General features: G+C 38.2%; 1 long non-coding RNA gene across 1 annotated transcript in view; it reads left to right on the forward strand.

The window, feature by feature from the left end:
• The window catches only part of LOC308241524, a 50419-nt gene extending 41237 nt beyond the window's left edge, over window positions 1–9182 (forward strand). The window contains exon 3 of the long non-coding RNA XR_013959865.1: window positions 8013–9182. This is a non-coding gene — a long non-coding RNA (uncharacterized lncRNA). The remainder of the gene's footprint in view (window positions 1–8012) is intronic.
• Window positions 9183–15897: the final 6715 nt, after the last annotated feature.

Genomic DNA, 15897 nt, shown 5'->3' on the forward strand with positions numbered 1-15897 from the left:
GTGGGAATGCAGACTGGTGCAGCCACTGTGGAGAACAGTATGGAATTTCCTCAAAAAGTAAAAATGGAACTCCCATTTGACCCAGTGATCCCACTTCTAGGACTATATCCCAAGAAACTAGAAACACCCATCAGAAAGGTCTCCTTGCTTTTCTTCTAAGTGTTTGCTTCTGATTTAATTCTTGGATTCTTTTAAAAAATAATGGATTGTAATGCTTTGCCTTTCTCTTAATTCTACCCAATTCTCTATTTTTTAATCTCACTATCAGAAGCCTTTACTGCAATGCACAGCAAGAAAAAAAAGATAAACTCAATCTATGGTATGTCAGTCTTCTATTAGTAGTTAGTAATACGCTGGGCAATAAAATACCACATTTGAAACTCTAAAGGGCAGTTGGCTGACAAAGAACCTGTCAATCCTTTGCCTATATCCTTGTGGCATTTTGGGACCCAACCTTAAGAAAAAATATTTTAATTGTGTAATAATTTTACATACAAAAAGATATGTAGCATGAATGTAAATTTTGATGCTTAATAATAAAATGAGTACCTCTGAACTCACGACCTAACTTAAGAATGAGGCAATAATATTTTTGTATCAAACAATGTTCAATTTATCAATATTTTTTCACAGATTATGTTTTTGTTGTATCTCAAAAGTCAACCCAATTCAGGTTGACCTAGTTGTTCTTTTATGTTACCTTCTAGAACAAGCATGTCAAACTCAAAGGCTAACACGGGTCAAATAAACAGTTTAAGTTTATGTGGGCCACAAAAAAACAAAAGCTTCAATTTTCATAGAAACATAGGTTTATTTTGATAGAGACATGCTGAATACAAAGGGCTGAAATAAATCAGTAATCGTTAACATAAAATAATAGAACATTTTAATAAAAATTAATATTTTTTCTTGAACATTAACTTACCAAACACTGAATAACTGCACAAATTAATAAGCATAACACAAATAAACCTATTTTTCTTGTTCTCCGAAAGCAAAATATTTCCTGTTGTGCACACCAAACAAGTCAGACCAAGACTAATGACATGGCAATCGGCTGCTAAAATATTCGCTGCTAGTATTAGTGGAGAGAAATGGTGTGCCTGCGCATAAGGCGCATAAGGGAAATGAATGCAACACGATTATAGTAATCAGTCATTAGCGAATGTTGTAGTTTGTTATTAATAACTAGAGGCCCGGTGCACGAAATTCATGCACTGGAGGGGTGGCCCTCAGCCCAGCCTACACCCTCTCCAATCTGGGACCCCTTGGGGGATGTCCGACTGCCAGTTTAGGACCGATCCCGGCTGTCAGACATCCCTCTTACAATCTGGGACTGCTGGCTCCTAACCACTCACCTGCCTGCCTGATTGCTCCTAACTGCTCCTCTGCTGGCCCGATCATGCCTATCTGCTCCCCTGCCAGCCCAATTGCCCCCAACTGCCCTCCCCTGCCAGCCCGATCGCCCCCAGCTGCCCTCCCCTGCAGGCCTGATGGCCCCCAACTGCCCTCCCCTGCCAGCCTGGTTGCCCCCAACTGCCCTCCTCTGCCGGCCATCTTGTGACAATCATCTTGTGACAGCCATCTTGTGGTGACCATCTTGTGACGACATGGGGGCAGCCATCTTGTGGCGGCCATCTTGTGATGACGTGGGTGCATCCAGCTTGTGATGACATGAGGGCATCGCGCAAGGGCGCGAGGGCCACCTAGGCTTTTATTAGTATAGATTATGTATAACAGGACATTGTAAAAATTAAGTTATGAAATTTTTATTAAAATGTTTCTATATACCGTTATATTGGCTGGGCTGCAAAAATATTCATTGTGGGCCATATGCAGCCCATGGACTGCAAGTTTGATATGCTTGTTCTATAATTTTTATGGGTTTGTGTTTTACAGTTAGGCCTATGATTCCTTTTGAGTTAATATTTGTGAAAGATGGAAAGGCTGTGTCTAAATTTATTTATATTTTGCATGTGGGTATCCAGTTCTAGCACCATGAAGAGAATACCTTTGTAATTTTATTTACCTTTGTAATTTTAATTTAAGAAGCTAAGTAATTAAAGGATGGAAAGGTCCTAAAGAAGATTTTAAGAGTTGAGTGGCTACTCAATATTTAATAGAATATTGTTTTACTGTCTCTGCTCTTTCATTAATTGCATGCTAAAAAGACTATTTTAGCACCATTTTTTAAAAAGACTATTCTTCACTGAATTGCCTTTGTTCCTTTCTCAAAGATCAGTTGACTATATTTTTGTGGATCTATTCCTGGACTCTCTATTGTGTTTCACAGAATATTTGTCTATTCTTTCACCAATGCCATACTGACTTGGTCACTATAGCTTTATAGGAAGTCTTCCTGTTGATAGTGTCAGTCTTTCAACTTTATTCTTCAGTATTGTGTTGGCTTCTGTGGGGTTTTCCCTTTCCATATACACTTTAGAATCAATTTGTTGATATCCACAAAATAGCTTGCTTAGATTTTAATTGGGATTGAGTTGAATCTATAGATCAAATTGGGAAGAACTGACATCTTAACAATATTAATTTCTTTTTATCCATGAACGTTAAATAACTTTCCTTTTTATACAAACCTTTGATTTATTTCATCAGAGCTTTGTAGTTTTTCTCATGTAGTCATATATATATATATATATATATATATATATATGTATATATATATATATATATATATATATATATATATATATATATAATAAATAGGTAATATGCAAATTGACTATCACACTGTCACAAGATGGTGGCACCCACAACGGGGGCAGGGCCAGCTGCTCCGCACACCTGCCACCAGAGTCCCCTAAGCCCTGCCGGGGGCATCTGCCCAGCCACCCAGGGCTGGCCCAAGGCACAGGCAAGCCTCGGATGGCGGCTGCCCAGTGCCCAGGGCCGGCCCGAGGCACAGGCAAGCCTCGGATGGCGGCTGCCCAGCCGCCCAGGGCTGGCCTGAGGCTCAGGTAACCAGGGCCGGCTGAGGCTTGTGCTGCTGGCAGTGGGAGCAGCAGAGGTGTGATGCGGGCACTGCCTTCCCCTGATCACCTGGGTCGCCTCCCACCCCTGAGGGCTCCCGGACTGTGAAAGTGAGGAGGCCCCCACAGCGGGGCAGGGTGGGGGCATCCCTCAGCCCAGCCTGCCCGCTCTCACAGTCTGGGAGCCCTCAGGGGATGTCCTACTGATGGCTTAGGCAGTCTGGCCTCCCTCTGCGGGAGGCAACCAGGCTGATCAGGGGAAGGCACTGCCCCCATCACCCCGCTGCTGCTGCCGCCACTGCCAGCCCTTGCAGCTGCCGTGGCTGCCAGCCCTCCTTGGCCCTCGCAGCCACTGTTGTTTTGTCTGGAAGGATGTCTGGAAGGATGTCGGAAGGATGTCCGGAAGACGTCTGGTCTATCCAGTCTAATTAGCATATTACCCTTTTATTAGTATAGATTGTTTGGTTTATACCTCAGTATTTTCTTTTCTTGGTGCTAATGTAAATGCTGGTGTGTTTTTCATTTTAAATTTTTTATTTCTAGTATAAAGGAATATAATTAATGCTTGTATATTGACTATGTATCCTGCAATACTGCTATAATCACTTACTCGTTCTAGGGGCCTTTTTGTAGATTCTTTGGAATTTTTACATAAACAATCATGTCATCATCAAAGAAGGAGACTTTTATTTCTTCCGTGACAATCAGTACAACTTTTATTTACTTTTCTTGTCTTTTTGTGTTACCCAGTATGTTGTTAAATGGGAGTGGTGAGAGGGATATCCCTGTCTTGTTTCGGTGTTTTAGTGGGGAAGCATCTAGTTTCTCACCATTGAGTATTATGTTAGCTGTAGGGTTTTTGTAGGTGTTCTTTATCAAGTTGAGGAAGTATTGCTCCATTTCTTTTGTTGTTGTTTTGTTAATCCTCACTTAAGGATATTTTTTCCATTGATTTTTAGAGAGAACGAAAGGGAGGAATGGGAGGGAGGGAGGAGAAGGAGAGGAGAGAGAAGTAGAGAGATAGATAGGTACGTAGAAAAAGAGAGAGAGAGAGAGAGAGAGAGAGAGAGAGAGAGAGAGAGAGAGAGAGAGAGAGAGAAAGATCCACGTGAGAGAGACACATGGATCGGTTGCCTCCCACAATTGCCCAGACAAGGGGCTGGGCATGGAATCTGAAACCCAAGTACATGCCCTTGACCAGGAATTGAACACTCAACTCCTTGATCCATGGGCGGACATTCTAACCATTTAGCAACACTGGCCAGGGCAGTTTTGCTCCATTTTTTGTTTTTATCATGAAGAGATGTTAGATTTTGTTAAATGTTCTTTCAGCATTTACTGATATGGTTTTTCTCTTTTTTTTTAATGCTATAATTTCATTTTGTTTTGTTTTTATTGTTTACAGTATTACATATGTCTCCTTTTTCTCCGATTGACCCCCGTCCCCGTCCACTCCCACCCCTGAGGACAAGCCCCCACTGCCCCACTGTCTGTGTCCATTGGTTATGCTAATATGCATGCATAAAAGTCCTTTAGTTGATCTCTACCTCCCTCTCTCCTCCCCTGCCCCTTGTCTCTGGATCTATTTTTGTTCATCAGTTTATGTTGATCATTATATCCCACATATGAGTGAGATCATGTGATATTTACCTTTCTCTTACTGGGTTACTTTGCTCAACATAATGCTCTCCAGTTCCATCCATGCTGTTGCAAATGGTAAAAGTTCCTTTTTTTTCTTATATAGCAGCGTAGTATTTCATTGTGTAGATGTACCACAGTTTTTTAATCCACTCATCTGCTGATGGGCACTTAGGCTGTTTCCAAATCTTAGCTATTGTAAATTATGCTGCTATGAACATAGGTGTGCATATATCCTTTCTGATTGGTGTATCTGGTTTCTTGGGATATATTCCTAGAAGTGGGATCACTGGGTCAAATGGGAGTTCCATTTTTAACTTTTTGAGGAAACTCCAAACTGTTCTCCACAGTAGCTGCACCAGTCTGCAATCCTTTTTCTCCACATCCTCTCTAGCACTCGTCATTTGTTGATTTGTTGGTGATAGCCATTCTGATAGGTGTGAGGTGGTACCACATTGTTGTTCTGATTTGCATCTCTCAGATGATTAGTGACTTTGAGCATGTTTTCATATGTCTCTCGGCCTTCTGTATGTCCTCTTTCAAAAAGTGTCTATTTAGGTCCTTAGGCCATTTTTTTTTTTTTTAAATTTTGCAGTTTTTTTTTTTTTAAATATATTTTATTGATATTTTACAGAGAGGAAGGGAGAGGGATAGAGAGCTAGAAACATCGATGAGAGAGAAACATCGATCAGCTGCCTCCTGCACACCTCCCACTGGGGATGTGCCCGCAACCAAGGTACATGCCCTTGACCGGAATCGAACCTGGGACCTTTCAGTCTGCAGGCCGACGCTCTATCCACTGAGCCAAACCGGTTTCGGCCTTAGGCCATTTTTTGATTGGATTGTTTATCTTCCTTTTGTTAAGTTGTATGAGTTCCCTGTAAATTTTGGAGATTAAGCCCTTATCTGAAATAGCATTGGCAAATATGTTCTCCCATGCAGTGGGCTTTCTTGTTGTTTTGTTGATGGTTTCTTTTGCTGTGCAGAAACTTTTTATTTTGATGTAGTCCCATTTGTTTATTTTCTCCTTAGTTTCCTTTGCCTTAGGAACTGTATTGGTAAAGATATTGCTACGACATATGTCTGATATTTTGCTGCCTATGGAGTCTTCTAAGGTTTTTATGGTTTCCCATCTTACATTTAAGTCCTTTAGCCATTTTGAGTTTATTTTTGTATGTGGTGTAAGTTGGTGATCTAGTTTCATTTTTTTGCATATATCTGACCAAACTTCCCAGCACCATTTATTGAAGAGACTGTCATGACTTTATTTTATGCTCTTACCTCCTTTGTCAAATATTAATTGAGTATAATGGCTTGTGTCGATTTCTGGGTTCTCTGTTCTGTTCCATTGATCTATATGTTTGTTCTTGTGCCAGTACCAGGCAGTTTTGAGAACCGTAGCTTTGTAATACAGCTTGATATCTGGTACTGTGATCCCTCAAACTTTGGTCTTCTTTCTCAGGATTGCTGTGGCTATTTGGGGTCTTTTTAAATTGCAGGTGAATTTTTGGAGAGTTTGTTCTAGGTCTGTGAAATATGCCATTGGTATTTTAATGGGGATTGCATTGAATCTATAAATTATTTTGGGTAGTATGGACATTTTAATGATGTTGATTCTACCAATTTATGAACACAGTATGTTCTTCCATTTGTTTATGTCTTCTTCTATCTCTTTTTTCAATGTCCTGTAGTTTTCAGAGTAAAGGTCTTTTACCTCCTTAGTTAAGTTTATTCCTAGGTATCTTAATTTTTTGGTTTCAATGGTAAACGGGATTGTTTTTTTAGTTTCTCTTTCTGTGAGTTCATTATGGTGTATAAAAAAAGTCATAGATTTCTGGGTGTTAATTTTGTATCCTGCCACATTGCTGAATTCATTTATTAAGTCTAGCAGTTTTTTGATGGAGTCTTTGGGGTTTCCTATGTACAATATCATGTCATCTGTGAATAATGACAGTTTTATTTCTTCTTTTCCAATTTGGATGCCTTTTATTGCTTCTTCTTGTCTGATCGCTATGGTTAGCACTTCCAGTACTATTTCAAACAGGAGTCGTGAAAGTGGTCATCCCTGTCTTATTCCCATTTTCAGGGGAAATGAGTTTAGTTTTTGCCCTTTGAGTATGATGTTGGCTGTAGGTTTGTCATATAAGGCTTTTATTATGTTGAGGTATGACACCTCTATCTCCACTTTGCTGTGAGTTTTTATTAAGAAAGGGTGTTGGATTTTGTCAAATGCTTTTTCTGCATCAATTGATATGACTATGTGATTTTTATCTCTCAATTTGAAACAGCAAAGGCCAGCCCCTCCCTTTGAATAAGTCAATGTCTTTGTAAGCAATTTAAGTCTTCTAAGAAAGTTACTGAAGGCCTCCCATGATCCCTCTGTATATGCAAATTAGCCAAAAGGGATACTCTTTAAAAATATAATTATAAATTTAATAAAAAGGAGAAATTTGAAAATTTTGAAATCTCTTCCACTAATATTTACAGGGTAAACTAAGATTGTTGTTAAAGTATTAAATCTGACAGTAAAATAGTAGTCAACTTTATGTAGTTACTTTTAATATAGCTAGCTATTTGGCGATAGGCTTGAGTGCCAAGCAGCAGCCCTGTAGGTTGCTTGGTGTAAAGAAAGACAAAGATTTTTAAATGAAGCCCTCTGTAGCCTGAAAATTATTTTGGAAGGAAATAAAGAGAGGTTTTCTTCAAACATCTGAAGAACTGTAATTGAAAGTCAATATATTTGGCCTCATAAACTTAAGTAAATAATTTGTGCTTTTGCCTCCCTGACAAAGTTTATGTAAAGTTACTCAAAGACTAACTGCAGAAGTTTAATTAATGTCATTTATTGTCCATAACCTAGGACAAGTGAAGTTAAAAAATAAACCTTATTTCAGATTGATTTAAATTGGCTAATTAAAATAAGTGAATATTCAAGAAAACTTAATTGTACTGGAAAAAAAAAAACTGTTCCTGAAGTATTAACTAAAATTTTTATTGATAGTTCATCTCATAGTAAAATTGTTTAACATGCAGTGAATCCAAAGCAGTCATATTTCTGTGTATAAAATTAAAATTAAAAGTTATTAAGACTGCATTGCAAAATTTCCAAAAGCCTCCTAATATTTAAATCAAAAAAAGGGGGGATAGTAGAATAATATCCTGTAAGGAGAAATATTCTGTAAGTAAATTACATCAAGAAAATGTTTTACTTTGAAAATTAATTTTCATTTGTAATACTAATAGCAAAGACACCCATGTAAAATCACATGGTGTCAAAATAAGCCAAAGGAAACTGTTTGGGCAAAAATGAAAAAGAATCCCAAGTCAAATTTATAGAAAAGATTTCTTTATTAACCTTTGGTTGAGAATATGTTTGTATATTTCCAGAAAACTCCAAGACCATGTGGATTCCTGCAACAACGGATCCCAGAGAGGAACTGACAGGACTGCTCCAGCCATAGAAATAGCAGTGGCCCACGAGAACAGAGGAGAAACATTCAGAAATGAAGATGGTGAAGACACCTTGCCATTCTAGCAGTCAGCAGCTGTGCATCGCAGCAGGTTGCCCAGGACCAAACCAGAGAGGGTCACACCTGCATTGCCACCGTTTGTCCACCATCCAGAACTGAAATATCATTGCTGACATGTACACATAAAGAACTGTTGGACATTGAAATTGGGACTCAAAGAACTGTTGGCCCATAAAGAAACTGACTGCAGGCTAATTCCTTTAATGCCTGACAGCAATTTAAAGGGACTTGATAGAACTCTGTCCTTTCCACTGAATTTAAAAATCTTAAAACATACATTTTTGTTAAATTTAAAAAATCAAAAAGGGTGAGATGCCCGGAACCAATTCCAGCATGTAATAATTACAAGAGTTTTACCAAAAGGTTGGTGAAGCTTGGGCGGCTCAACAAGGGTGAGCCACTTATGTAGTTTACCTGTTGGAAACAGCTAAACTGCACTTCCCCCAAACCTGAATAGGATTGTTAACTGCCAGACAGCTCAGGGCATTTTATTGCCTCCTGTTGGCCAAATACCTGAACAGCTGTAGGCTATTCCCCAAACTGATAATGCTTCTGAATAATACCTTTTTGATACCTTACCCTTTGAAGTGTATATTTCCACCTTGCCTTGGGACAAATTGTGCTTAATAAAAGCACGGGGTCCTGAGACAAGGAGAGTCCTTAGCTCCTGTTAGCTGAAGCTCCTCTGACCCCCAATGCCTTTCAAAAATACCTTTCATCCTTGGACTCTTTAATCATCTATGCGCAGCCCCTTTCTCCAGAATGCTGAAACCTTTGTAAGGCTGGGAAAAGAAGCCGGCATTATGGCGCCCTAACGAGGGGTACCAACAATTATGACGCCCTAACGAGGGACACCAACATTCCCTCTGCTTCTATTTTCTGGCAAAGATTGTAGACAATTAGTGTAATTTATTTATTAAATGTTTGATATAATTCACTAGTGAAACCATCTGTGCCTGTTGCTTTCTGTTTTGGAAGGTTACCAATTATTGATTCAATATCTTTAATATATATAGACCTATTCAGATAATCTATTTTTCCTCATGTGAATTTTTGGTGTCATTTAAGGAATTGGTGCATTTCATCTAGGTTATCAAATTTGTAGGCATTTAATTGTCATAATATTCCTTTAGTATCCTTTTTCTTAATTAATTAATTATCAATTTTATTGTTCTTTTAAAGGATCCAGCTTTTGTTTTTGTTCATTCTTCTGAGTTCCTTTTCCAATTTCTTGATTTCTGCTCTAATTTTTATTTCTTTTCTTCTGCTTACTTTGCATTTAATTTGCTCTTCTTTTTGTAGTTTTGTAAGATGGAAACTTAGATTACTTATAGTAGATCTTTCTTCCTTTCTAATATATGCATACAGTGCTATAACTTGCCCTCTAAGTTCTGCTTTAGCTCCATCCACAAATTTTTATCCTCACTCGAGGATATGTTTTTCTGTTACTGATTTTTTAGAGAGGGAGTGGGAGAGTGGGGAAAGAGAAAAAGAAAGAGAGAGAGAGAGAGAGAGAGAGAGAGAGAAACAGAGAGAGAGAAACTGAGAGAGAGAGAGAGAGAGAGAGAGAGAGAGAGAGAGAGAGAGAGAGAGAGAGAGAAACAGAGAGAAAAAAAAAAAACAGAGAGAGAAACATCAACTTGAGAGAGAATCATTGATCATTGCCTCCCTTATGGGCCCCAACCGGGGATGTAACCCCCAACCTAGATATATACGCTGACCAGGAATCAAACCTGAAAGCTTTTGGTATATAGGACAACACTCTAACCAACTGAGCCACCCGACTAGGCAAGTCATTTTAATTTATTTTAAAATATTTTTAAATTTATCTTGAGATTTATTTTGACTCATATGTTTAGAAGTGTGTTGTTTACTCTCCACCTATTTTGGGGTTTTCCAGCTCTCTTTCTCTTACAATTTCTAGTTTAATTCCATTGTGATCTGAGAGCATACTTCCTATAATTTTTATTCTTTCAAATTTATTAAGGTACATTTTGTGGCCCAGAAAGTGGTCTATCTTAGTAAATGTTCCATGTGAGCCTGCTGTTATTAGATGAAATTTTCTATAGATGTCAGTTAGATTTAGCTTATTGGTGGCACTGTTGAGTTCAGCTATATCCTTGCTGATTTTTTTTATGGCAAATCTGCCTATTACTGATAGAGTATTGAAGTCTCCAACTATAATAGTGGGTTTGTCTATAGCTCCTTGCAGTTCTATCATTTATGGCCTGGTGTATTTTGACACTCTGCTATTGGGCACATACACTGCAAGTATGGATTGTTCTACTTCTTGGAGTGTTGACCTCGTTATCATTATAATGCTCCTCTTTATCCCTGATAACTTTCCTGGCTCTGAAGTCTGCTCTATCTGAAATCCGAGTACTTTCACTTTGTGTTGATTAGTGTTGGCATGGTATATCTTTCTCCATCCCTTTACTTTTAATCTATTTGTCTTTATATTTAAAGTGGGTTTCTTAAGTGACTATTGACACTTAAAGTGGCTATTGGTAATAGTTGGATCAATATCTGCCATATTTGTTACTGTTGTCTATTTGTTGCCCTTGTTCTTATTTTTCTCTCTCTCTTCTGGCTTTAACTGAGCATTTTGCTCCATTTTTTTTTTCTCCTCATACTTTTTTTAAAAAGTTTAAAAATTTTAAATACAGTTTAGATTCGATATTACTTTGAATTAGTTTCAAGTGTACAACATTGTTAAACAATCATATACTTTACAGAGTGTTCCCCTGATATTTTCACTACCCACCTGGCATCAGACAGAGTTATTACAATATTATTGACTATATTTCCTATGCTGTACTTTACATCCCCATGACTATTTTGTAGATGGGTAATTACCCATCTGTACCTCTCAATCCCTTCACCTTTTTCACCCATTCTCCCCAACCCCTTTCCTCTTGCAGCCATCTCTATATTTGTGAGTCTGTTTCTGTTTCTTATTCTGCTTTATTAAAAAATTTGGTGGTTACCATAGAATTTACAGTATACATTACAACTAATCTAAGTCCATTTTCAAATAACACTATTTTGCTTCACATGTAATACAGGTATTTCATAATACATTATCCCAATTCCTCCCTCCATCCTTTATAACATTGCTGTCATTCATTTCACTTATCAATAAGCTATAATCATCTAATATACTGTTGCCATTATTATTTTGAATAAACTGTTATCTGTTAGCTCAATTATCAATAAGAAAAATAATTATTTATTATTTTACCTTCATTTATTCCTTCTTTAATGTTCTTCTTTTTTAATGTAGTCTGAGTTTCTGACCTATATAATTTTCCTTCTCTCTGAAGAACTTTTTAAAATATTTCTTGCAAGGCAGATCTGCTGGCAACCAAACCCTCAATGTTTATTTGCCTGAGAAAGTTGTTATTTCGCTAACACTTTTGAAGGGTAATTTCTCTGGATACAGAAATCTAATTTGGTGGTTTTTTTTCATTTAACACTAAATATTTCATAGCACTCTTGTCTTGCTTGCATGGTTTTGCAGGAGAAATTCAGTATAATACTTATCTTTGCTCCTCTAAAGTGTCTCACCTCCCAGCTTCTTTTGAAGTTTTTTCTTTGTCTTTGATTTTCTGCAATTTGAATATGATATGATAATATGCCTAGGTGTAGATATATATATATTTTTAATCCTCACCCAAGGATATGCTTATTGACTTTAGAGAAAGGGGAAAAGAGGGAAGGAAGGAAAGAGAGAGAGAGAGAGAGAGAAGAGACAGATGGACATTGATTGACTGCCTCCAGGATGAGCAACAAATGGGGATCGAACCCACAACCTAGGTATGTGCCCTGACCAGGAATTGATCCCACAACCTTTCAGTGTATTGGGATGACACTCTAACCAACTGAACCACACTGGCCAGGTCCCTAGGTGTAGCTGTTTTTATATTTATCCTTTTTGGTGTCCTGTGAACTTCCTGGACCCGTTTGCCATTACTTTTGGAAAATTCTCAACCATTATTACTTAAAAATATATTTTTTTTGGTTTCATTCTTTCTTCTCCTTCTGGTATTCACATTAAGCTCATGTTAAACCTTTTGTAATTTCCCTACTGTTCTAGGATGCTCTGTTCCTTTTTTTTTTTTTTTTTTTTTTTCCATTCTCTTTTCTGTTTATTTTTCAGTTTGGGAAGTTTCTATATCTTCAAGCTCACTGATTCTTCCCTCATCCATGTCAAATCTACTGGTGTATCCATTAAAGGCATCCTTCATTTCTGTTTCTATGTCTTTAATTTCTAGCATTTCCTTTCAATCCTTTCTGAGAGTTTCATCTTTCTGCTTACATCTGTTCTTGCATGAAATCCCCTTTATCCATAAGAGCCCTTAGTAGCTAATCACAGCTGAGATTCCCAGTCTCATCATTCTCAAACCCCTAAATTTGGTTCTGATGCTTGCTTTGTCTCTTCAAACTTTGCTTTTGTATTTTATCATGCTTGCAATTTGTTTTTTAGAAGTCAGACATTATGCATAAGGTAAAAAAGAAATGAGGTAGACAGGCATTTTGTGTGAAGTTTTAGGTTTATCTGGCTAGGAGTTATCTGTGTGTACTAACTCCTAGCAGTGTAGCTGTGGTATCCTTGGCTAACATTTCTTATAGTGTGGCCCTGGCTGGTGTGCCTCAGTTGGTTGAGTGTTATCCTGTACACCAGAAGGTGGCGGGTATGACACCCATGTTTCAGGCTTGATCCCTGGTAAATGTTTCTCTCTTACATCGATCTTTTTCTCTCTCCCTCTTCCTTCCTCTCTCTCTCTAAAAAAAAAAAAAATCAATAAAACGTATTTTTTAAAAGTTGTCTTTGTGTTTTCCTACTAATTCCCTTTTAAAGAAAGTCTGAGGCTTGCAGGGTTTCCACTGTAGTCCCTATTATTATGCACAGCCTATTGATGTGGTGGTAAGATATGGGAGAAGTAAAGCATACTATAATCCTATGATTAGGACTCAGCCCTTTAGTGTTGCTGGGCTGTGAACTTCACAAGCTTTTTGGTTTTGTTTTGTTGTCTTTTGCCCCTTAGGCAGGACAGGAAGGCTAGAAAGGGCTGGAATTGGGTATTTCCTTTACCCCACAGCGTTTAGGCTCTGACAAAACCCACTGTTGATTAGGCTCTGGTAAAATAGCTTTCCTTGAGGGCAGACATTGGTTAAAGAGAACAGAATGCTCTGGGTATATTTCAAAATAGTTATTTCTCCCATCCCCCTGCCCCAAAGCATGAGGGAAATTTTCTCAGATCTTCACCCTGAGCACCTGGTGGGAATCCTGGAGGAAAAACTAGTGACAGTGTGAAGGCCTCTCCTAAGACTGGGGCCCCGGGAGATTTTATCTCTCAAGCTAGTCCATGTACAGACCCCAACAGTTAGTCAACTACCCTTTAGGTCTCTACATGGTGCTGCTGCCACTTGCCGTTTCTGCTCTGGGCAAGCTCCGATTCCCTGTATTTGCCTTTCTCTCCAGTTTTCAGGGCAGTCTATTGTCCTGGCCCTCAGTTCTCTCAGGGATCTAAAGAGGGTTGTTGATTTCCACATTGTTCAGGGTTTTTCTTGTTGTGAGGACAGGAGTGACAACTTCCACAGTCCTGACACGTTCGATCTAAAACCACCCACCACCTCTTCTTGTACAACTCTGAACTAAAAGCAATTTTTGCATTTTTAAAATGGTTGGGAAAAAATCAAAAGAGGAATATTATTTTATGGCTAGTAAAAGTGACACAAATAACAAATTTTAAAATTCATATTTAAGTTTTATTGGAATACAGCCATGCTCGTTTATTTACATACTGTTTATGGCTACTTTTGTGCTACAGAGGCAAGTTGAGGGAGTTTGACAGATACTTTAAGGCCCACAACGCCTAAAATATTTACTATCTGGCCCTTTGCATAAAACATTTCCAATTCCTACTCCTTTTCTCTTAATTTTTCTTTATATTTTCTATTGCTTTTTCTCTCTGTTGAATTTTGGGTAATTTTGTCAGATTTATTTTCCAGTTTATTGTGATTCTTTTTTAGCTGTATCTAATCTGCTGATTTTTCTGTCATTATTTTTTCTTCAGCAAATATGTTTTTAATTTTCAAAATTTTATTTTTTTAAATCTATGTGGCAGGTTTTGATCATCCCTGGTGGCTCATTTTTTGTGATACCACTTTTATTTTTTTAAGCATTTCATACGTATTTGTTACATACTGTATCTGATAATTCCATTATTTGAATCCTTTGAGGTCTAAATCTGATGTTTGCTGCTTCTGCTATTAATGCTGGTTTGTTTCCTTATGTATCTATGATTGCGGGTTGTGAGCAGACCCAGTCTGGTCCTCTACCAAGGATGCCTTGTTCAGAGAGGACTGCTCCTCAGAGGGCCAGGGGGATGACGACCACCGGGAGCACTAGAGCCTTCTTCCAGTTTCTCTGACTTCATCTGGTACTTCAATCTTTCTCTATAGGCCCAAGACTATATTTTTTCTCAGTTGCAGCTAGAACACTGGAAATGAAATCGGTAGCTGTTCTTAGGTATCCCATCTTTTCCCATGTGCATGCTCTTCAACTTTGGTTTTCAGCTCAGTTTTCTTTTTTACTCTTCTGGCCCTTTGGAATTTTCTAAAACGTTAGCAACACAATAAAATTATTTTTTTTCTGATCAGTCTAGATGTTTTGTACAAGAAGGGTCCCCTGGCTATCTAATCTGCCATATTGACAGAGCAGGGGTCCCAGCCAATCTTTCTTCTGCACTTGCAGCTAATTTTGGCTGCTCCATTTGCTGGTTTAATTCCTTCCTGGGACAAGGTAAGTGAATTATTTCTATAGTTTCTACCTTGTCGTTTCCTTCATTACACTCCTTTTCCTGTTCTTGTCTGTAGCACCCACTTCATCCCCTTAATAGATACCCAAACTCTGAGTCAATGGTGATGGCACCTTCTCTCTGGCTAAAGGAACACACGTTCTTTGGACTCATCAATGACAGAATTTAGCTTGTGGCTCTTTTGGAGTATCTTGGGTCTCCTTCTGTCTCCTCCCATTTCTAAGTATACACAACCTCTATTCTTATGCCTAACCCATTTAAACAAGCTCTTTTTGTTGACATGATTTAATTTTTATTTACTGATTATATTATTTCAGGTCTCTTCTATGGAATTGCTCCTTGAAAAAATATAGTCTTGGGTCTCCAGAGTATGGTTTAACGGCTAACTGCTTTTCTTCCTCTGTTTACATCACTGCCCACATGCTGTTCTGTCATTTTTAGATTGATTAGTTACTTGTGCAGCTGTTGCATCAGTTACAAATGGCTTTAGATGAAGAAACAAGGGATATGAAAATACTTTGTCAACTGTAAAGCCCTGTACAATGCTAAGGACTAGTCAAGGATGAGATACACAGCGTCTTAAAAGGCTTCTGAGGCTGAAGAGTGGTCTGTACAGGAAGAGAAGTCTGAGTCCTTTATAGGGGGAAATGCAACATCCTATTTAGAAGCTGCTGCCAATTTGATTCTTCCTCTATTTAAATAGAGCAAATCTATTTTTAGCAAAGACTGAGAACAAAAGAATCACTGAGAAGTTCTCCAGATTTACATTTCCAACAGCTTCCATCTCTCCCAATTTGTTGTGTACAACACAGGCACAGAGGATGAGAGCATGCGCCCATGAAATGTGGTATGGAAGAATGGAAGGAATTACAGTGCTAGGGTACAATATGATGGGGATCTTTTGGAAGATATGCTAAT

Source organism: Plecotus auritus (assembly GCF_963455305.1).
Source record: "Plecotus auritus genome assembly, chromosome: 2".
Lineage (NCBI taxonomy): Eukaryota > Metazoa > Chordata > Mammalia > Chiroptera > Vespertilionidae > Plecotus > Plecotus auritus.